Source organism: Lutra lutra, chromosome 5, assembly GCF_902655055.1.
Source record: "Lutra lutra chromosome 5, mLutLut1.2, whole genome shotgun sequence".
Classification (NCBI taxonomy): domain Eukaryota; kingdom Metazoa; phylum Chordata; class Mammalia; order Carnivora; family Mustelidae; genus Lutra; species Lutra lutra.
In genome coordinates this window covers 78,429,184-78,450,814 of record NC_062282.1, presented here as the reverse complement: position 1 = coordinate 78,450,814, position 21,631 = coordinate 78,429,184, and the positions used below count along the sequence as shown (strand labels likewise).

Below are 21,631 nucleotides of genomic sequence, written 5' to 3'. Positions count from 1 at the left end.
GGGAGCACTGCAAGGAACGGCGGGTGGCGGCATGACTTATGGGCCTCGCAGCTCCAGACATCCAGCTGCCTCTGATGGCTCCGGACACCTCCAGCACCCCTAAATCAACAGCAAGGGAGTGACCTGGAGAGCTGCCCAGCTTGTCCTCAGGCTCAGCTGCTGCCCCTGGCAGGCGCCTCCCAGGTCAGGGGGCGCAGGCTGCATGGAAGCGGGTGACTTCATCCAGGCTGACTCACCCGCTGCCGCCAGCCACTAGGGATGAACTGCAAGAGGGAGGTGGCTGCAGAACTCTCCAGCCTGGGACTTCAGGGGGAGGAGTCCCCACCCTCCCTCTGCAGCCCCAGGGCTTCCCCAAACCGGACTGTGCCCCTACCCCACCCCCAACCATCATCCCAGGATCCACAATAAGGACCTACAAATAGTCTAGGCCCTTGGTTCAGTCCCAGCCAGAGGACATCTGCGGCCCAGGCCCAAGGCCCCTCTTACCAGCCTTACCAGGTAAAATGGACCGACTCTTAACCCCTAAGATTCAGTTTCTTCATCTATAAAATGGGCACAGTGACGCCTACTCCATCTACTGCTCAGAATCTTAGGCAGATCTGATCGATGTGCCAGGGTCCTGGAGATAGGAGCATACCACATAGAAGCAGGGATGGAAGCCAGACCAGGGGATCCCACACAGCGCGGTGGAAACCAGACCTCTTACCCTGGCCTGCAGTGCCCCCAAATCAATGCCCTGCGCTCCCCGCTACCCTCTCACACTCCCTGCTTGGCCACAGTCAGCCTCCTTAAATTCATCAGATGGGCTGTTCTCTTGCCACCTTCGGGCCTCTGGCTCTAGGCTGTTCTCTCAGCATCCCTCCCAATCCCTTCAACGGGGGCCAAATCGTTCGCAGCTTAAACCTCACTTCCTCTGGGAACCTTTTCCTAGCCCCAGTGTCTGTGTCCCCACAGTCTTGCTATTCCCGTATGTTATCACAGTGTCTCCCACGTGCCTCCCAGAGGCTGCCCTTGATCTCCTCTACATCCCTTGACCCCAGCCCAGTGCCTGGTTGAGGGTAGTAGGTGTTCCCTAATATTGGTTTATTGGAATTAAATTCCTGTGTCTACTCATCTTGGTGGGCAGTGGCAGAAGGATTCTGTTAAGAAGGATTCTGAGGCTGCCAAAACGCACATAAGCATCTCACTTGCCACAAAGTGAGGGTTCATTACGTGTCAACTATTAACATTGGGGTTGCTACTGGGAGTGGGCTCCTGGAAACCCTCAAGCTCCCTTTACCTGCCCTGCTTTCAGGCACAGTTCCAGCAGCCCAGGGATAGGGAAGGGAACTGGACAACACTTCTGTTTTGAAACAACCCAAAGATACTTGCCTATCTCTAGCAGAAAGAATATCCCCACGGAGTCAGGAGACCTGAGTTTGAGATGCGTACACCCCTTCTGACTTGCTCCAGAGACAGACTTCAACAGTGTATCACCATCAGTAAAGAAGGAATAATTCCCACAGGAGAGCTATGAGGGTCAAGGTCAAAGGTGTGGAGTTTGGTTCACCTTGATGAAGGATACAAATCACCATTTATAAACATACCTCAGCCCTCCCCCCACCAAGGCAAGGTAGGGCTCAGAGGTTGAGACCCCAAAACCAGAACCATTACCAGCCAGAGTCGAGCCTCACCCCCAGGCCTTCCATCTGGGGACCCCCAACATCATGCAGTTGCAAGACCTCCTGTGAAACCAGAAAGGGAGGGTTGAACCTCTACTCCCCACTATGTAACTTTGGGCAAGCGCACCTTGCAGATCTTCGGGTTCTTCACCTAGCAAATGGTTGTGATGATGGCAGCTGCCTCCTGGACTTCTCAAAAGGATTAAATGAGATAATTAAGTAAAGAATGCAGTTTGCATTTAGCTCGAGGCCCCGTCAGTGCTCGCTAACTTACCCATCACTGTATCATCATCATTGTCCCCCTGAATGATGTAGCTATGCAGGGGATAAGATGCCCGTGTTGATCCTGGTGCCTCTGTACCACAGGAACTCCCAGAACCTTCACAGCAAACTGGACTGTCATCCTCACTTCCCGGATGGGCAGACTGAGACTCAGAAAAAATAGGACTTTTCAGTCTGAAAAATCCCTAAAGGCAGAGAGGCCATGCCTCCCAAGTCTGGGGTCCTTGTAGGATTGAGGCTACACCTCCCCCATCAGACTGGGGGATTTTTCTCCCTCGTTTGGCCAGAGGACCAGATTTCTTATTTAGCACCTCCAGCCTCTCTCAGAGGAGCAGAAGGGGGTGAGGTCCAGCTGCTCTGCCTTCTTGCTCTGCCTTCTTGCAGCACGAGGAAAGGTTCAGGCGGTGGACAAAGGTCGGCATGGGGCCTGCCTGGTCCTAGCTGCCCCAGCTGACACACAGGGAGGCCTCGTGACTGCCCCCTGCCCCCACACTGGCTCCAGCTTCCCGCCTGACTGGGCTGAGCGCTTCAAAGCCAGCAGCCTCTGAAATGAGGCCGTGGCATCTGAGCCAGCAGCTGGTGGGGGAGTCAGGCAGCCCCAGCCCCCTGTGTGCATCTCCAAGCACTCCTGTCAGTGTGGACTTGCCCGACAGCAGGTAGCCACCGGGGTCACAGGGGATAGCTTCGGGTGCCCACGTCATGGCCAAAGGAGCATTAAAGCTACTGGCATGCCAATGAGGCAGGGCTGCAGGGGGCCAACTCCTTCACTAGATGCCTAGTGGGCATCTGGTGGGAGATGGATCACTAGAGAGAGTGACCACCAGGACACGCGTGCATACACACGCCAACAAGCACTCATGCACGCACTCACTGCAGCACAGAATAGGAGGGAACTGTGGACATTCCAGACCTGGGATCAAATCCTTCTGGCCTTACTTCCCAGATATGTGACCTTGAGTAGTATAATGGGTTGAACTGTGTCCTCCCCAAAATTCATATGCTGATGTCCTTAACCCCCCCACCTCAAAATATCACCTTATTTGGAGAAAGAGCCCTAAAAGAGATAATCAAGTTAAAATGAGGTCATTGGGGTGGGCCCTCGTCCAATCCAACTGGTGTCTTTACAAGAAGGGGTAATTTGGCCACAGACACTCATACAAGGAAGACGATATGAAGAGACAGAGAGAAGACAGCCATCTACGAATCAAGGACAGAGGACTGGAACAGTCCGTTCCCTCACAGCCCTTCAAAGGAGGCTGCCAATATCTTGATTTGAACCTCTAATCTCCACAACTATGAGACAATAAATGTCTGTGGGTGACGTCACCCAGCATGGGGTACTTCATCAGGGTGCCCTGGGACTGTTTCTCCAGAGCCTCGGTCCCTATAGGCCTACAAAGAAATTATAACAGTACTTGCTTCCTAGGTTGCTGTAAGGCTTAGATGAGATGTATCTGTGAAGACAGCACTTAGCCCAGGATTAGACCCACAGCACAAGCTCAGTAAGTGCTGGCTGCTTTTACTATCCGGTTATTATTGACCACACACGCTTACACATTTACTCCTCTATTCCAAATAACACTGTGTTGTACACCTTCCGAGCACAAGGCACGGTTGAACAAATCTCTAGCCTCTGGGGTGCTTGGCAAGGAAGCCGTATCCTTGTGGGAAACAGACAATCCCCATACACACAAATTAGCTGATGAGAGAACAAATGCCTAGGAGTTTGCGCAGGTGCGCTCACGTGTCTGCACATGGTGTTAAGGTAGGCATACGTGTGCACGTAGCTGTTGATGTGCACCTGCATGTTAGTTTCTGTGCATCGGGGTACCCGAGGGCACACCTGCGTGTGTTTAGGCACAGGTAGCACATGCATGTGTCATGCATGTGTTTTCACATGTACAGACAACCATGTGGACAAATGAGAACGTGTGGGCCCCTGTGGATCTGGACATGTACGGCTGAGCGGGGATAGATGCGGGGGCAATTGTGGGTGAGCATAGCAGGGCCCAAAGCTGGGGCCCTCTGCTGTCTGCAGCCTGAGGAGGAATTCTGAGAACTCATCTCAGCCATCAGCCTCAAGTAAACACACACCCTCTTCCCAAAGTCGGACTCAAATGCTCTTGTGCCCAGGGACCACCTAAGGACCCTCTTCAGAACAGAGCCCTGGGTTACAGGAAGTCCTTCCAGCATTCTGACCACAATCCCTACTTCAGAAACCAGTAGGCCCAAAGCCCTTGAATGAGGCAGACATTAGTCCTATGTTCCAGGCCAATTTTTGTCCAACGTCTGCATTTAGCTCCAAAGAATGTGGGAATCCCACATCCCCAAAGGCCTCTCCAATTTGGGTACCCTCTTCCCATCCTGTTCCTGCCCCCAAAATGCTAAATATCAACACTCCCTGTCCCACCACCATCCCTTGGGAAGTGGCTCAGCTACCTGGCCTTTTCCCCACCAGCAGAGTCTGGCAAAGTATAACAGGGAGTGGCCTGGCTGGCCCAGTCAGAAGAACATGAGATCTTGGGGATGTGAGCTAAAGCCCCATGGTGAGTGGGCGTAGAGATTATTTAAATACAGAAGTAAATAAATAAACAAGCTTTATAAAAGAAGGAGGAGGAGGAGGTGAGGGAGGAGGAGGAGAAGGAGTGTAGCTGGATGTGGGTCTAGGAGTGGGGAAGGCCTCAAGCACTAACCAGGCCGGTGCCCGAGGGGCATCTGTGACTGCCAGAGCTATGAGGGCAAGATTTCCTGAGAGCGGAAAAGGATACCCATGTGCACAGGCACTAGGGCTTCCGGCGGGCAGGGGGTGGGGGCTCACAGATGAGACCAGACCCAGGGGACTGCCTCCTACCCCATACCCACTCTTCCCTGCCCAATACCCAGTGGAGTCCCCGGAAGACCAGACGTGGGGAACCAGAGACAGTTGGGCCTGGCTCTCTGCCCCCAAAACTATTATCTGAACCACAGACCCGAGTTCTAGTTCTGGTTCTAATAGTGCCAGCAATGACAATCGAGGCTCACATTTATCATGCAGTTGCTGAGGACCTGGACCTGTGCTCAGCACTGGCCACACAGTGCCCCACTGAAGCCATACACTGTTTTGGTGTGTTGTAACTAGCAGTGTTACCTGCATTTCACAACTGAGGAAACCAAGGCACCGGCACTGTAGCTCATCTGCCCTCCAGCACCCAGCTGATTAGTAGCAGAGCCAAGAGAACCCAAACTCTTTTTTCCCTTTTAAGATTTTTATTTATTTATTTGAGAGAGAGCAAGAGAGAACATGAGCTGGGGGAGAGGCAGAGAGGGAAATGCAGACTCCCTGCTGAGCAGGGACCCTGACTTGGGACTCCATCCCAGGCCCCTGGGATAATGACCTGAGCCAAAGGCAGATGCGTTACTGGTTACTGACTGAGCCGCCCAGGTGCCCCAAGAGCCCATACTCTTAACCATGAAGCCCCTGCCTTATGGGGTGACCTTAGACAGTCCCTTTTCCTCTCTCAGTCTCCCAGTTTGTGCAGTGAGGGTGCTAATTGCCATGACTTCTGATCTCTGTGGGACTCCCAGCTCTGAGTCCTGGGTGAGGTCATAAGGGGTCAAGACTCAAAATGAGATCCAAGGTCTCCCCGAGGGTCTTGTGAAGAACGCAGTGACAGGACCACCCCACACCAATGAGCCAGACTCTCTACCTACTCCCCACATCTGTCCTCCCTCCCCATATCTACAAGCTCACAAGGTCTGCTGTGCACCAAGGCTTAAGAATCCCTGGGGTGGGTGGGAATCCCTTGGCGGGAAAGTAGGTAAAGGAAAGTGGAAAGCACCCCTGCTCAGGCCCTGCTGGGGGAACTTCAAGTCAAAAGGCTGGGGATGTTCTGAGGCCTGGCTATAGCTTCCTCATCCAATGGGCAAACCTCCTCTAATGGGAAGATGACTGAATTCCAGAGGAGCTCCTCATCATGGAGATGATGGGGAGGAAGAAGCAAGTTCTGTCCCAGTCATCTCTCCCTGCCCAAACAGCCTCAAGGGCCTTAACCGATGCTCCCCCGCCCCCGAAAACCTGAGCACAGCTGAGGGAGGGGAAGCCTGGAGATGCTAAAGAGACAGGGAGGTGGAAATCCACACAAAGGCTGACCCCAGCCAGGCCAATTGGCCAGCCGGCCCACCCAACCCCCTGCAGCAGGCAGCTTGGCAGGGCTGAGCGCCAGCTCCTGCAGCCAAACCGAGTTCCCACCGAGTGTGCTTAATGCAGCGGCAGCGGTGACATTTCTGCCGTCAGAAGCAAAAACAGGAACCCGGCCATTTTGATGAAGGGCGCCCAGAGTGCGAGTGCGAGATGTAGGAGGGTGGGGTTCCCACTCCTGCACCCGTTGCCCTAACCACCCACCCCTGCCTCTGCCCGGTGCCCAACCCAGAAGGTCACAAAACGGACCGCCAGCCAGGGAAACTGCTACAGAAGAACCCCCACCCTTTGGCATAGGTTGGGAAACTGAGGCCATAGCACTGACACTAGCCAGATCTGGAGAAGACAAGAGAAGGGATCGAGAAAAGCCCCGGGGAGGATGCCTTGGGGAATGTTCAGTTGGGACGCCAGAATGCTGAACCCAAGAGGCAGCAAGGACTGGTCTCAAAAGAGCCTACACACCTGCCCCCCAACCCTGGCGCGCCCTCATGAGGGCGCTCGCGACGCCTCTAATCTGCCAAGCAGCGAGAGGGTTAAACTTCCTCTTCGTACTTGCCGCAGTAAGTGGAAAGGAAAGAAGTGTCAACTCTGTTCTCACCACAGCGGGGCTGTCGGATGGCACCTCCCCCCGCCCCGCGCACCCCGCCCGGCCGGCTCCCCCGCCCTCCCCTCGGAGCGCGCGCGCACACACCTCCCACCGCTTTGCCCAAATTATTTTCGATCCCGGGAGACTCCGGATGCCAGACGCGCTCCGCGGCGGCGGCGGCGGCCGCGCCTGATTCATTGCGCCAAAGCTGCAGATGCGACCTCCCGCCTGCGCCCTGTGCCCCGGCCCGCGCAGGGCTGCGTGCACGCCGGGAGAGTTGGGGGGGGGGGGGTTGGCAATTTGTAGGCGCCCCCCCAAGAGGCGGGACCCGGCCCCCCGGGGCCAGGTCCCCAGTCCCCAGCTCCCCGGGCAGCGCTAATTAGCTTCCTCGGGGGGCGCCACGCGGCGTGAGGGGCGGCAATTTCCCGGCTGGGCTGCGGGGGAAGCGCTCCCACCGCCTGGGAAGGTGAAATGGGAAACTCGATTCAAAGAGAGCTTTCCTCCCCCCCCCCCCCTCCCGCCAAGCGCCGTAGAAAACGGGTTTGAAATTCCTCTTTTTTTTTTTTTTTTTTTATTTATAGTGCATCGTCTCCATGGAAACCGCGGAGGAGGTCACGGTAGCTGGGCCCCCGCGCGTCACCCCGCGCCTCGCCGGCTGCAGGCGCCCGGATTGCGGCCTCCCAGGCGCCGCGGCCCGCGTGGACTCTACTCCGAGTTCCCCGCCCCCGCTCCAGTCAGCCCGCGGCTCAGGCCATATGACTCTGCCGGGTCCCTACCGGGAACCGCGCACCTGGGCACCAGCGCGCTAGGCTGTTGTGCCTCCGTCCCCCGGCTCCAGCACGCGGGAATGCGCCAAGAAACACGTGCCTAGCTCCGAGATGGGAACATGTGCGGCAAGGCGCCGCCGAGCAGCTCTGCGCTAGTGAATACCCTGGGGGATCGACCTATATAGGCGCACAACTCCAAAGCTCTAAAATGAGACCACCCGCGGTTAGGAACTCTGGAGTCAACCGAGTCCTTCCTGGGTGACTTACTAGCTATGTGACTTCGGGCAAGTCACAACCTCTCTGCCTCTCAGCTTGCTCATCAGCAAAATGGAATTGAACCTTGAGACAAAGTACGTTAAACGATTAACACTATGTTTTGCAAGAGGTCTCTGAAAAATGGTAGCTGTGGTTCGGGTTTTGGTTTTGGTTTTTTTCAGGCCGGTAAAGCCGAGGCCCTACAGGCTTTGCTCAAGGGCGCGGTCGGCCTGGAGGCTGGGAGTTACCCCCAGGAAGCTCCCAGCACCCCAGCCTAGACCTGAACGGTGGGCGGTGAGGGAACGCGTGCAGGCTGCGCAGGGCCTGGGCCCGCCTAGGGCGCGGCGGGCGGGGTTGGAGTCTCCTAAGCTAGCCACATCCGCACCCGGAACCCTGGAAACGGGGCTCCCCGTGGTGCCCTCCCCCCGTAGCAGCACCATTAGCAACAAGCCTGCCTGCCCTCCCTCCCAGGGCTAAGACCGCACCTGCCCCACCGGATGGCCTCCCCGGGGCCAGGCCGTGCCCCCCACCGCGCACACTTCCTCCCGGACCCTCAGCGCCCCGTCGAGCGCGCAGGGGGAGGGGACCGGGCCGCCCCCGCCCCGCCGGCTTCCCACAGCCAGAGCTGCCCGGAGCCGGGGAGGCAGGAAGTCTCAGAGCCGGGGCGTGGAGGCGGGGTAGGGGCAGGAAGTTGGGGGTGACTCTCCCAGAGACCCCAGACGGGGCCCCGGCGTGGGAGCGGGGTGGGCGGGCGCGTAGGGATTAAGGGCGCCCCCCCTCCCTCTGTGGCCTTCGGCCATGTGACCCGGCCGGAGCGACCCGCTGGGTGAGGGCGCAGGCCGCTACCTCTGGGACCCCCAGCAGCGCGCGCGAGGAGGGAGGGGCCGCCTTTGTCTACTTTGCCGCAGAAGCAGCCCCCCATAACCCCTCCCCGCCGCGCCCCGCCGGGCCCTGCACAGCCCGGGTTTTCCATCCGGCCCGGCTCGACTCGGCAGCTGTCAGGGGACCGAGCTGACCTTCGCGAGCAGGGAGTTTCAATTAGCCGCAGATCAGATAAGCGGGCGGGCCCGTCTCTCCGGGCACCGCGGGGGCGCAGCCCCGCCCCCGCCACGCCGCGCCAAACGCGCTCCAGATGGGAACAAAGATGAAGACGCAGCTCCACCTGCCTCCCCGGGGAGGGGGGGCAAAAGAGGAGGCCCCACCGGGAGGCGCTTCCCAACAGAGGCAGGGGTTGCGCGCCCTCCCCTGCACGTCTAAGGATCCCAGGCCTGGGGCAGGGGGTCTAGCCAAGAGGATCTTTCCGGCTCTGCCGGCCTCCTGCACAGCGGGGAAGTGCCCGCCTGACCTCATCCTCAGGCGGGCATCGCATCCTCTCTCCCGGGAGGGAGACTTTTGCCATCTCTGATCTCACCCAGAGCACTCCTGGGGAGGCTGAGCCAAGTGAGGCATAACCCAACAGAAAAAGGAAACTGAGGTAGAGAGGGGCCAGGACTTCTTGATCCAGATCACACATCCTTTCAGATGCTTTTTGTTTTTGAGTGCCTGCTAAGTGCCCAGCACTGTTTAGGGAGACAACAGAAAATAGTTTCATCCCCAGACTCACAGAACTTACATTCTAATTCAAGGAGACAGACCATAATCAAGTAAACAGTTGAACAAGATCATTTCAAAGAGTCTGGAGAACCATGAAGATATTAAAATAGGTCACGTGAGACCGACTTCAGGGAGGGGACCATATTAGCTATGGTGGTCAAAAGGCCTCTCGGAGTGGGTGAATCTGGACGGAGGCCTGAAAGATTGGGAGGAACCAGCCAGGCAAAGGAGAGGGTATTGAACATAACCCTCTGGGCATGACCTTAGGCCCAAAGGGGAGCCAGATTTCGAAGACCAGGTGAGAGGTCAGAGTTTATGCAAAGTACAATGGGAGCCTTTGGTGGGTTCTAAGCTGGGGGTGACACAGTCTGACTTCAATTTTTAAAAGATCCCTCTGGCTATTGTATAGATCAGAGGAAGGCAAAAGTAGAAGCAGGGAGGAAGAAAAAGATAATGGGGTTGGAGGGGAGCAAGGGAGGGTGGAGGACATGTTACTGGATGTTAGGTTCTCAGTAAATTTTGGCTTAGTATGGATTACTACGCACCACCACTGACCTGAACAACTCCCCAGGCCCACCCCACAACACACACATACACCTACCTCTTTGAACCAGAAAGATCCCTCAGCCTTCCACCCAACCTCTGACCTTGTTTTCACTTGCTGAGACCAGAAGCTCTGCCTCCTCCCATCTCCCCCCTCCAACACCTTTGTTTGGAGGGAAGTTGAGGGGGTGGGGATCATTAGAAAGAGACTCACCCAGTGGTTGTTCACTAGAGTGACTGCTGGGGATCCCTTTGCATCCCAGTACCCCAGCCCACCACCCTGGGATTACCCTGTGAACCCCTCAATGGTCTCAACCCTGGCCTGCCCTCCCTGTCTCTGCCTGAGATGTTGACACCTTTCAATTATCATTCATTCAGTCAGTTGAGTGACCCTCTAGACAAGGCTTGCTGTGGACAGAGAGAAGCAGACCCAAGCCCTGCCCCCAGACAGATGCTTGGTTATTGCTCTAAGAGCTCAGCAGGGCAGGAAAGGGTGAAGAAGGGGTGGGAGGCTCCCATGGGGAAGCCATTCCTATAATCACAACTCCCCTTTATGGAGACTTTCCCCTGGGGGAACATGGCGAGACACCAGGTCCTGTTCCGTACATGTCACTGAGTCCCCATGACCACCCAGTGAGGTCTGTACTATTACTGTTCTCAAGTTATGAGCAAATAACCAGAAACTTACAGAGGTCAAGTGCCTTGCCTGAGATCACAGCCAAGTTAAGTGGTGGAGCTGGGAATCAAACCCAGGCCTAGCAGAGGCCAGAACAGGAGAATTTAACCATTCTGCTATTTGGTCTCACATACTATTAAATGCTAGGATGTCTTGGGACGCCTGGGTTTCGGCTCAGCTCTTGGTTTCAGCTCAGGTTGTGATCTCAGCGTTGTGAGATAGAGCCCAGTGTTGGACTCCGTGTTGGGCTCCATGCTGGGTGTGAAGCCTGTTAAGATTCTCTCTCCCCATCTCGCTCTGCCTCTCCCCACTCTAAAAATAGATAGATAGATAGATAGATAGATAGATAGATAGATAGATAGATGCTAGGATGTCTCTGAAAGGTCTTCAGTCAAAGTCCTGTGGAGCTGGATTTTGTTCTCACGTCCCTAAACTTCCCTGTATGCCTTAGTCTTCATTTGAATCCTCCGGAGTCCAGTGTACCATATAGTCTGCTGCCTGGTATACAGGAGGTGCTCAGGTACTGCTTGAACAGAGCATGCTCTCAACAGAGCAGTGATGATGGCTGCCCTCACTTCCATACCTCCCCTTGGGTTCTGGGCCCCCTGTAGCCCATTTCAGAGTCTGTCAGAGCTGTTGACTAGAAAAAGAAAAGTTCTAGTTTGCATAATATTTGCATCTGCTTTACATGCTGTTCACAGTACTTTAAAAGGCACAGAGGCCAGGCCCTGGTACCCTTATCCCCCTCTTGGTGCCCCCCCAACACACACACCTACTGATCCAGAACAGGGGGTGGGGGTTGAGGGTTCCCAATTAGGGTCCACCTAAGCTTGTCTATTTCCAATGCTGTGGGGACAGGGATGGGAAGATTCCTGCCTGCCCTCATCCCCCACCCCCCTTCCATCCTTTCCTTGGGAGAGTAGTGGGTCAGGGCAGGGGAGCCAGTGGCAGACACATGTGTATGCACATGCGCAAGAGCAGGTATACACACATACAGAGAGCCACGCACCAGGAAACATCTGGGGTCGGTTGCCTGCTGCGTGGTGACAGAGGTGGAGGAGAAGGGAGAGGAGGCATAGCTGCAGGGCTGCTGCTATCCCCCCAGTGGGATCCTCCCTCCTCCAGGGGAGGCCAGGGACAGGAAGAACTAGATACCAGGAATGGGACCGTAGCAAGGACCAGACAGAGGAAAGCTGTGACTCGGATCATGGAGGAGTGGGGAGAGTATGCACAGCCTGGCCTCAGCCTGGACCTTTCACCAGGTTGGGACCTCCTGAGAGATGCCCACCTGGAAACACAGGAGGAGGGAGTCACTGTGATTGGCTCCGGAGGCATGACCCACATGAGTGAAGAAAGGCCAATAACCTGCCCTCTTTGGACCCAGACATCACTGTAAGGCGTGTCTGGAGGTCTGATTGGCTATGAAGTGTCAGCAGTCGAAGACTGATTTGCAGAAACACCTTGCAGTCCAACATGTCCCTTCCCCCCTCCAGGTTGCGATTTCAGGCTTGGAAGCACCTAGAAGCTGGAGCGGAACCAGAAACCAGGGAACTTGGAATGGTGGGCTCATCTGGGGTCCACGGATGGACAGGAGGCAGCATGATGCTTACTGAGGGGCTCTGTGCCACAATGGGATGGGCGCTAAGCATGTCCCAGGACGCTGATAGCCTGGCAGACATCAGACCCACAGCAACTGCCGCACAAACACTCCCCTGGGGGCCTGCCTGGAGAAGGCAGCACAGGGGGCTGTGCTTCAAAGGATTGGGAGAGAAAGTGACAAGACAATGACTAAAGGCAGGTGGGCACAGGTTGCTTTAAGGTGTCAGGGACAGCAGGGAAAGAGGAGAAGGGGAAGGTAAGCGAGGGCCAGATGGTGCCAGGCCCAGGAGTCAGCACTCTGCCAGGCAGGAAGGGGCATACAAGGTAGGATGGGAGAAAGAGACTTTGAGAAGCCTGACCTGCCCCCCCTAACTTACAGCTCATACCTCACCCCTGCCCCCTGGGCAAGAGAGTGCCAGTACTGTGAGAAGTTTCCCCATGCACGACCAGCTCCTTGTACCCACCACACTGCACAGCCTGTTGGGCTCTACCTCTGTACCAGATTGAATGTGTGTATCCCCCAAAACTCTGTATGTTGAAATCCTAACCCCCAGTGTGATGGTATTAGGAAGTAGAGGCTTTTGAAGGTGTTTAGGTCACGAGGGTGGAGGCTTTATGAATGGGATTTGTGCTCTTATGAAAAGGACCCAGAGAGCTGCCTAGTCCCTTTCACGATGAGAGAACATCATAAGAAGACAGCCAACTATGAGCGGAGAAGCAGTCTTCACTGGACACCTAATCTGCCAGCGCCTTGATCTTGGACTTCCTGGTCTCCGTAATTGTGAGGAATAAAGTGATTGTTAATAAAGTAAACACCAGTCTGTGGTATTTTTGTTATAGCAGCCTGAATGGACTAAGCCCCCATACCCAGGAGAGGTACCCAAGGCTGCCCTCAATTGAGCAGAACTTTCTGTGCTGGTGCAGCCTCTCCTAGCCCCCTGCCTCTTCTCCTTGTGCTGCATGCCCCCATCACTAGCCTATGCTCAGCTGAGGGACTGGGCTGGCAGAGCGCCTCAAAGTCATCACCACAGCCCTTATATCTCTAGGGTCACAGTCCTGGAGCAACTCCAGTTATCAGAACTTAAGGTCACAGACTCTCTTTGAGCTTCAGTTTCCTCACCTCAGATGGAAATAATATGTACTTTCTAAGAATCTGGTGAGAAGTACGTTGAATGAAGTCCTTAATAAGATGCCTGAATTTCATTTACTTCCTCACTATCTACTGAGTGCCTTCCCATGTGCCAGGCATTGTTTTAGGCATTGGGGTTTCAGCAGTAAATCGCAGGGACAAGGTCCCTTGTTCCCAGGGTTTTCCATTCTAGAGAGAGAGAACGAATGTAAACCACAAATATGTAAATGACAGGATTTCACATCATCACAAACACTGTGAAGGTATAACTAAGATCATGTAATAGGGTGACGGTGTAAAAGGTGATAGGGGAGGCTGGGTTTTGGATAAGGAGCTCAGGAACCTTGTCTCTGAGGCGCCGTTTAAGCCAAGACCTGAAGGATGAGGAGGAGTCAATCATGCTAAGAGGGAGAGGAAGGGTGTTCCATGGAACAGAAACAGCAAGTGCAAAGGCCCTGAGGTGGGAGGAGGTACTTGTGGGGAGGCTGTTATGGCTACAGAGAGGGAGCAGGAAGGGCAGAGGTTTGGGTATGGGGATCCTCTAGGACCTTGGAAAGAGTCTGGCTTTAATTCCAAGAGCCATAGAAAACCATTGGAGGCTTTTGGCAGGCATGCTGGGAAGTGATTTACACAGTAATTGCTCAATAAAGGCTAGCTGTTGTCATTATGAATAAGAAGAAGAAGCCCAGAGAAGAATAGCAGTATCCCCAAGGTTACAGAGTCCCCATCCCACAGCCCCTTCCTCCTTTGATTGGCCTTCCCCTCCCCTAAGGAACCCTGTGTATCAGCCCCAAGCCTGGTGGGAAGGAGGTGAGGGCAGCCTCCCTTCCCTCATTCCTGCTGCTCCTTCCCTCCGGCCATTTCCCGTGCTCCCGGCGCCTGCGCCCCAATTAGCTAGCAAGGCTGACGGCCTCGGCTCCGAATGACAGACACCTCCTGTCACCCCCTGACGGGCGAGGAGATTAACTCTGAGCAGCACAGGCTCCAAGGGACAACAGGGAGGGGAGAAGAAGGGAGAGGGGATGACCAGGCCTCCCCCTACCGAGGGCCCCCAGTACCCTGGAAGGAAAAGGGGCTGGGGGGGTGGTCGCTGTGGACAGAAAGAAGTGCCAGCAGACTGGGGAGGATGGCCCCCACTCTCCTGATTGGTTGCTGTGGCTGGGGCCACTGCCCCAACTTCCACCCCCAGCTGCTCTGAGGCCTAGCGACCAGGCCACAACTGTGGGGTTTCATGGCTGAACCCTCAGTTCTGGGCACAGAGTGGGCGTGCAGTAAACATTTCTGAACTGACCGTGCTAAGTAATTTTTTTTCCTGTAGACTCATTCAATCCTCACAACATCCCCATTTTATAGAACAGGAAACTAAGGCTCAGAGGGGGAGGGACTGGTTCAAAGATCATGTAGATGGGCTAGAATTTAAGCTGAGGCTGTCTGATTCCAAAGCCAAGGGTCTGACTACTGTACTACATATCACTCCTCTCCCTAGGAATTTACAATCCACTTTGGGGCAATGAGACATAAGCCCTGGAAAAGGGAATTAGCATAGCAGTCATTATGAATAATAATAAGCATGACACTGAGTGTCGGGCTGGGGGTCAGAAGTTGCAGATAACACTCCCAGGAGGTTGCATCCAGGAAAGATGGGTACAGAGAAGAGGTGAGCTGGACCTTCACACACAGCCATGACCAGTCAGGAGAGAGCAAGAGGAAGGCACTCCAGGGGCACCTGGGTGGCTCAGTGGGTTTAGCCACTGCCTTCAGCTCAGGTCAAGATCTCGGGGTCCTGGGATCAAGCCCTGCATTGGGCTCTTTGCTCAGCGGGGAGCCTGCTTCTCTCTCTCTCTCTCTCTGCCTATTTGTGATCTTCCTCTGTCAAATAAATAAATAAAATCTTTAAAAAAAAAAAAAAAAAAAAGAGGAAGGCACTCCAGGCAAAGAAACGCATGAGCAAAGGCATCAAGGCAGAAACGGGCAAGGCATGTGCTAAATGGTAAGAACTTCAGGTCGCAAGGGACAAAAACCCACACACACTTGCTGAAGCAAAATTAGAACCTAGTGGTTCATTCTGAGGGTCAAGCAGGAGTTTGGCTTCAAATACAAGGATCAGTTTCCCTTTGCTGGACTCATTCATGGATAGCTCTCAAATTCTCACACTACCAGATCATACCCTGCTGCCCCCCACAATAATTCCAACCCAAATCCTGGGATTCAACCAAATTGGCCAAGGGCAGGTCATGTATGGTCTCTGAACTAATCACTGGATGCAGGGCAAGTGTCTGCTGATTGGCCAGCCCCCACCCCCAGGACCAGGGTAAGTGGAGTCCCTCTAGAGCCCTAACGGTGGTGGGGGAAGGGAAAGATGGTCCCTGTTGCATGGAGGGCACTGGGGCCTGTCAACACCGGGGCTCCCCAGGTCCAGGGCTGGATTCTGGGCCTTGGATCACACCTCCATTGTCAGCCTGAGAAACTCTACTTTCCCCAGTTCCAGTTCCTACGTGTGTAGATGACATCCACCAGCTGAGCTGTGGTCAGGTGAGAGGGGATCCAAGAACACTCCCAATCCAGCTCAGGAGAGGCCTTGAGGGTTCTCACTGTGGAAGCTTGCTCGGGTGCCTTTGATGTTTCCATAGGCCAGTCTGATCTCTCTACCCATCCTTCACCCTTAGCCCGGCTCTAAGTTTCCCCCTAAGTTGGTTTTATAATCAGGGTCTTTAATTGTCTTTTACAAAGTCACCAGCTCTGATTGCCAAAAAGGGCAGTCTTGCAACAGTCAAGACTGTGGCCCGGTGCCAGGAAAGACTTCTACCAGGAGACTGTTGTACCCTGGAGCCAGGCATGGGCAAGGCTGTCAGTGTAAGGAAGCGACAGAATGAGCAACAACTGGGCCAGCCCCCAGGTTAGGGTGAAATCTGCATTAGCTTGTCCTAGAACTAAGGACTCTGGAGCTAATGAGTTTGCTTCACCAGGAGGAGTGTACTGTACTTTTGGCAGTCATGCTCAGGATCTGGAACACGGATTTGAAAGTCATACTGACAGATTTCAATTCTGGATCAGCTGAGCGACCTTGGGCTTGCCCTCTCCAGCCTTAGTGTTTTCATCTGTAAAATGGAAATCATGCAAGGCCTGACCGAAACACGTAGCAAATGAGATATTGTGTCCAGGTGTTGGCGCCACTCCTGGCACAGAGACTCTTCCATAAAGGGCAGCTGTTACTACTTAAACTCTTCCAGCTCTTTCCAAGACTGGTCCTTAGCCTGGAGATCCCGGCAGTCTTTCTGGATCTCAATTTCTCCATTTGTACTTCCAGTCCTTTCACTCCTAGGATGGGTGACTTAGATGATCTCACTGAGGGGAAGACCCCTCCCACATCAGTCAACCCATGGGGGTGAGGGGGTGGGGGGGGTGGGAAGACTGAAGGCAATGCCCAACCAACATTTTCACCAGGCTGGGCAGGCAGCGCCAGGCAGGCGGGAGCTGGTCAGGTTTTTAATTGAACGCGATGCAAATGAAATGTAAATACCATGCAAATAAGCTCTTGCCAGGAGGCGCTGGGCTGGGAGCAGAGGGAGCTGGGAGGGGACTGCTGAGCAGGGGCCCTCCCCTGTCCGCATTTCTCTCTCTCCCGTGGCTGCCCACGCCTACGCCCACCCCCTGGTGCTGCCCACCCAGCCAGGCCATTACATTCTGGGAACAGCCGGCACTGCATCTCCGCAGAGCATCCTTCCAGATCCACTTCCCTAACCCTGTGACTCCTGGTGGTGGTGGTGTTGGCGGTGGGTAATAAGGTGCTCAAGGACCAGCCAGGGATCCTGTGGATGGGGCTAGACTGACACAAAAAGAGCCACACAGAGACATAGAGGGGACACACAGATATAGACATGCAGAAACCCACATTCCCTCTCAAGCCACCTGCAACACCAAGACCCACACAGTCAGTCAGTCTCACATAAATATACACACCTGCACATTTGGTCACAAACACAGCGGCACAAATAGACCCAGTCACAGGGGTACATGCATGTACACACACACACACACACACACACACACACACAATCTGCCCAGCCATAAGGACTGTAGACTGGAGTCCCTTGTGCTGGCCTAAGGTCAGGGCTTGGGGGGTGCAGGGGACAGGCACCCTGTGTGGTCAGAGCCTGGTGGTCTGAGTGAGGCCAGATGGGCCGCAGGGGGTTGAAGGGCTCCTTCGGGGTGGCCTCGGCCCTTTGCCCAACCCCCTCACCCCAAGATACATCACCATACCCCAGAGCTCACAGCCACTAGACAATCCCTGGTGTTGATGGTGTTGGTCAAACCCCAAGTCCTGGGGTGCTGGACCCCATCGTGAGATTTGGAATTCCCCTGAGGTTCCATAGTTTCTGACCCGCACACCCATCCTACTCCTTAAGGCAGCCCTCCATGCCTAAAAGGTTGACCCAGGTGACAGGGCCCGATCTTCTAGGTCAGGAATCTATGTCCCATCAACCAAGGAGTAGAGGAGAAAGCACAGGGAAGTGAGGGAAAGGCTGAATGGTCTGGACAAATCTCCATTCCACCCAGGATCCACATCTGGGGGTGGTTCCAGCCCCCCCACCCCCCGCAGAGGTGACTCACGCCCCACATTTAACTCTCATTAGCGCCTCTGAGCCCAGCTGGGAGGGACAACCGCCAACTTTCCCCAGCAGACAGGGAGCTCTGGGTGGGCCCCTCTGCCCTCGCAGCCTCAGTTTCCCCCCAGGGGCCTGGCCCAGCGACAGGGGCTGCGTGGGAGAGCAGTGGCTCACAGTCCCCTCCGTCTGAGCTAGAGCTGTCCGCCCTACAGAATGAGGGCCTGGGTGTGGCCTCTTCCAGGAACCCCCGCCCCAGTCCCCCCACCGGATGCACAGCAGCCTCCGATAGTCCCCCACCCCAGCCAGGGCCCAAGGGTCAGGAAGGAGGGGAGGGTGTAGATAGCGTCCAATCGGAGGCTGCCGGAGTCGCCGCCGGTCCCGCCGCCAGTCGGCCAGGGCGCCCTGCAGCGACACTCGTTCTCCGCCAGGGCTCCTCTCCGGGAGGGGGTGGGGGAACGGGGCCCAGAGAAGCAGGAGGTGGCCAGGGACCCCGGCCGGCCCGCACCTCCCTCCGCCGCCCCCGCCTCCGTTTCACAGGCCCAGCCCGGCTCTTTTGATTAAAACCGCCCAGTTAGTGGCTCGCAGGGCGCAGGGGGCGCGGTGAGCGCAGGCCCCTTGGGAGGCCGAGCCCGAACCCCCCAGACCCCTAGCCCTCCCGGGAGAGGCCAGTTCCGCCCGCCTTCACCACACTCCCTCCCCCTTCCCCTCTCTGTGGGAAGGAGGCAGCTGGGGCGGGGGTGGCCGCGGGAGCGCCTCGCCCGTGTGATCGTGCCGAGAGCCGGGAATTCGGGGCCATGTGGGAAAGACATTAGTGCCGGCCGCCCTGCCAGCCAGGAATGCGCCCCCCGCTCCGCAGCAGCCGCCTGCCTGGCTCAGAAACGGTGACTCACCCGCTCCGTGTTCCCACCCCCTCGTCGTGCACCCTCCACAGCCCACCACAGGCCTGTCCGCCGGCTTTCCAGCCTCCCAGCCTTTGCTGGGGCTGGTCCTGTTACCTGCTTGGCCCATCCTCCAGTGTCTTCCACTCTCTTGTGATACTGAACCAGATCGCACCCCCCACCCCGGGGAGTCCTCAGAACCCCCTTCCCAGGCCTGTGTATTCTCTGGACTCTGGCTCTGGTTGGAATACTCCTTTGGGTCTTGCCTCTCCTGCCGTCTTCCTCAGGCCAGAGAGACCTGGACCAGGAGCACAGGGCAGGTGCACAAAAAAAGAAAGGAGTCGATGTAACATGTGAAGTTTGGGAAGCAGAGCACTGTGTGCAGAGTACTGTTCCTCAGGTTCCTCTGTGACCTTGGAATAATAAACAACGCCACTTACCTCATAGGGTGTGTGATCCTGGATCCCTTACTCGCCTGACCCGGGCCTTGCTTTCCTCATCTAACGCAGTAGGGATAAGAGTACCCTCCCCCTGCGCTGCTAACAGGGGCCACCTGGGTCGAAGCTTTTGCCTGCCAAGTCCTCTTCTCAGGGCCTGCCGCTGAGAGAGACTCCCAATGCTGGTAGTGATGGTATTCTCTTCATCTCAACTATTCAGTGAACACTTACTATGTGCCAGGCCCAGGCTGGGTGCTTTCTAGATGTTATCTCACATCACCCCTGCTTCAGTGGTGGGAGGTTGGTTTTGTTATTATCCTTCTTTTATAGTTGAGGAAACACTGAGGCTTGTCAAGGGGAAGGAACTGACCCAGAGACCCACAGTCTTCAGAACATAGGCCCATGCCCAGGCTTCTGGTCCCAGTACCCCCAGAACTCTCCAGAGACCACGCAGAACCATCCCCTAGGTCTGACTCTTCCAAAGACAAAACAGCTCCAGTAGGCAGTCCTTCGCAGCCCCCATCCCTATCAGATGCTTCCCGCCGACCTGCCACCTCTCCCAGGTCCATCTCTCATAACTTTTAATAAGAGGTAATAGTGTCAAGCAGCGGGCATTCATTTTTAATTATCTAATTTACATTTAATTTTCCCCACCAATGTGATGCAGTTTATGGATGTTTTACTTAAGAGCATCCATTTAAGGGCTGAGAATATGTTCGCAAAATGAATGGGTAATGTTTCTCTTTTGGAGGCTCCTAGTTTAAAGTGGGGGACCCCACCTGGGGCCTTAAGCCCTGAGACCTAGCAGTCAACGTAGTTCTTGACACTGAAAAAATTAATAAACAGGGGCGCCTGGGTGGCTCAGTGGGTTAGGCCGCTGCCTTCGGCTCAGGTCATGATCTCAGGGTCCTGGGATCGAGCCTCGCATAGGGCTCTCTGCTCAGCGGGGAGCCTGCTTCCTCCTCTCTTTCTGCCTGCCTCACTGCCTGCTTGTGATCTCTGTCTGTCAAATAAATAAATAAAATCTTTTAAAAAAAAAAGAAAAGAAGAAAAAATTAATAAACAGATATCCCAGAAGCTTTTCAGAGCATACGTCTCCCCTTCTAGCCTCCAGAAAGAATGATTGTTAAGTGCTTTACTCTATTGGACACATTACAGATATATCTCATTTAATCCCTGCAGCAACCCTAATGCATAGGTACTATAAAAACACCTGTTCAGGGCACCTGGGTGGCTCAATCTATTAAGCGTCCAACTCTTAATTTATGCCAAGCAGACTCCACGCTGAACACATGGAGCTCGATCTCATGACCCTGAGATCATGACCTGAGCCAAAACCAAGAGTTGGGCGCTTAACTGACTCAACCACCCACGTGCCCCTCTCGCTCCTTTTCTTAAAAAAAAGGGGGGGGGAGGGACGCCTGGGTGGCTCAGTGGGTTGGGCTTCTACCTTCAGCTCAGGTCATGATCTCAGGGTCCTGGGATCGAGCCCTGCATTGGGCTCTCTGCTCAGCGGGGAACCTGCTTCCTCCTCTCTCTCTGCCTGCCTCTCTGCCTACTTGTGATCTCTCTATCTCTCTCTGCCAAATAAAAAAATAAAATCTTAAATAAATAAATAAATAAATGTCCTTATAAAAAAAGGGGGGGGATGAAAAAGAAAAGAAAGACAAACACCTGTTCTACAGATGGACAAAGAGGCCCAGAAAGACGAAGTGTCCTGCCCAAAGTCACATGGTTATTGAAGCAAGAGCTGGCATTGCAAACGTAGACTGCATGACTCAAAAGCGTAGTCGGCACTGCAGGACTGGGTGACCCTGAAAATCCATGCCTAGTCCTGCAGACATCAGCCCCGGACTTTGAGACCTTGGATCTGTGGGGAATTGTGCCTTGTGGTTCTCAAGATGTCAGTAAAAGTGGGTGACAGGGCAAGAGGGAAGGAGCAGGACTCAGTGACTCACTTTTTCACAACAACAGACCCCCCCAGGGTTCCCTGAGAGCTGGGTTGGTTTTCCAGGCCCCTCAGTGCTCAAAGCCTGTGGACTTCATGGTGGATTCCATAGGTTCCAGGAAGGTCCTGGAAATAGCAGGGTCACACCTATTTCTTTTCACCATTGGTCCACCGATGACACCGGGCCTCCTCTAAAGCAGAGGCAATGAGCCAAAATTCTGGTTTCCAGGAGAGAAGAGAATATGAAATCCAAAATGAAGTCTGAGCCCCGGGCTGGTAGAAAGAAGACCTAGGCCCAAGGCAAGTGGGCAGTGTCGATACTTATGTTGAACCCAGCTCCTTGTGGGTACTCTGGACCCTCAGCTCAGCCTTAGCCAAGACTGGGCTGAGAGGTGGCATGGACACTCACCCCAGCCTTGGTCAAGCCCAAGTGGTTGAGCACTAATAGATAGTGACTCCATGCCTCAGCCCGGCTTTGAGCATATGGACAATG

General features: G+C 54.9%; 1 protein-coding gene across 1 annotated transcript in view; it reads right to left on the bottom strand.

Annotated features, from left to right (window-relative positions):
- Positions 1 to 18,917, bottom strand: part of PSD2 (pleckstrin and Sec7 domain containing 2) — a 124,560-nt gene extending 105,643 nt beyond the window's left edge. Inside the window, exon 1 of the mRNA XM_047730936.1 lies at positions 18,871 to 18,917. The gene's annotated coding sequence lies outside the window, so the exon portion shown is untranslated. The remainder of the gene's footprint in view (positions 1 to 18,870) is intronic.
- Positions 18,918 to 21,631: the final 2,714 nt, after the last annotated feature.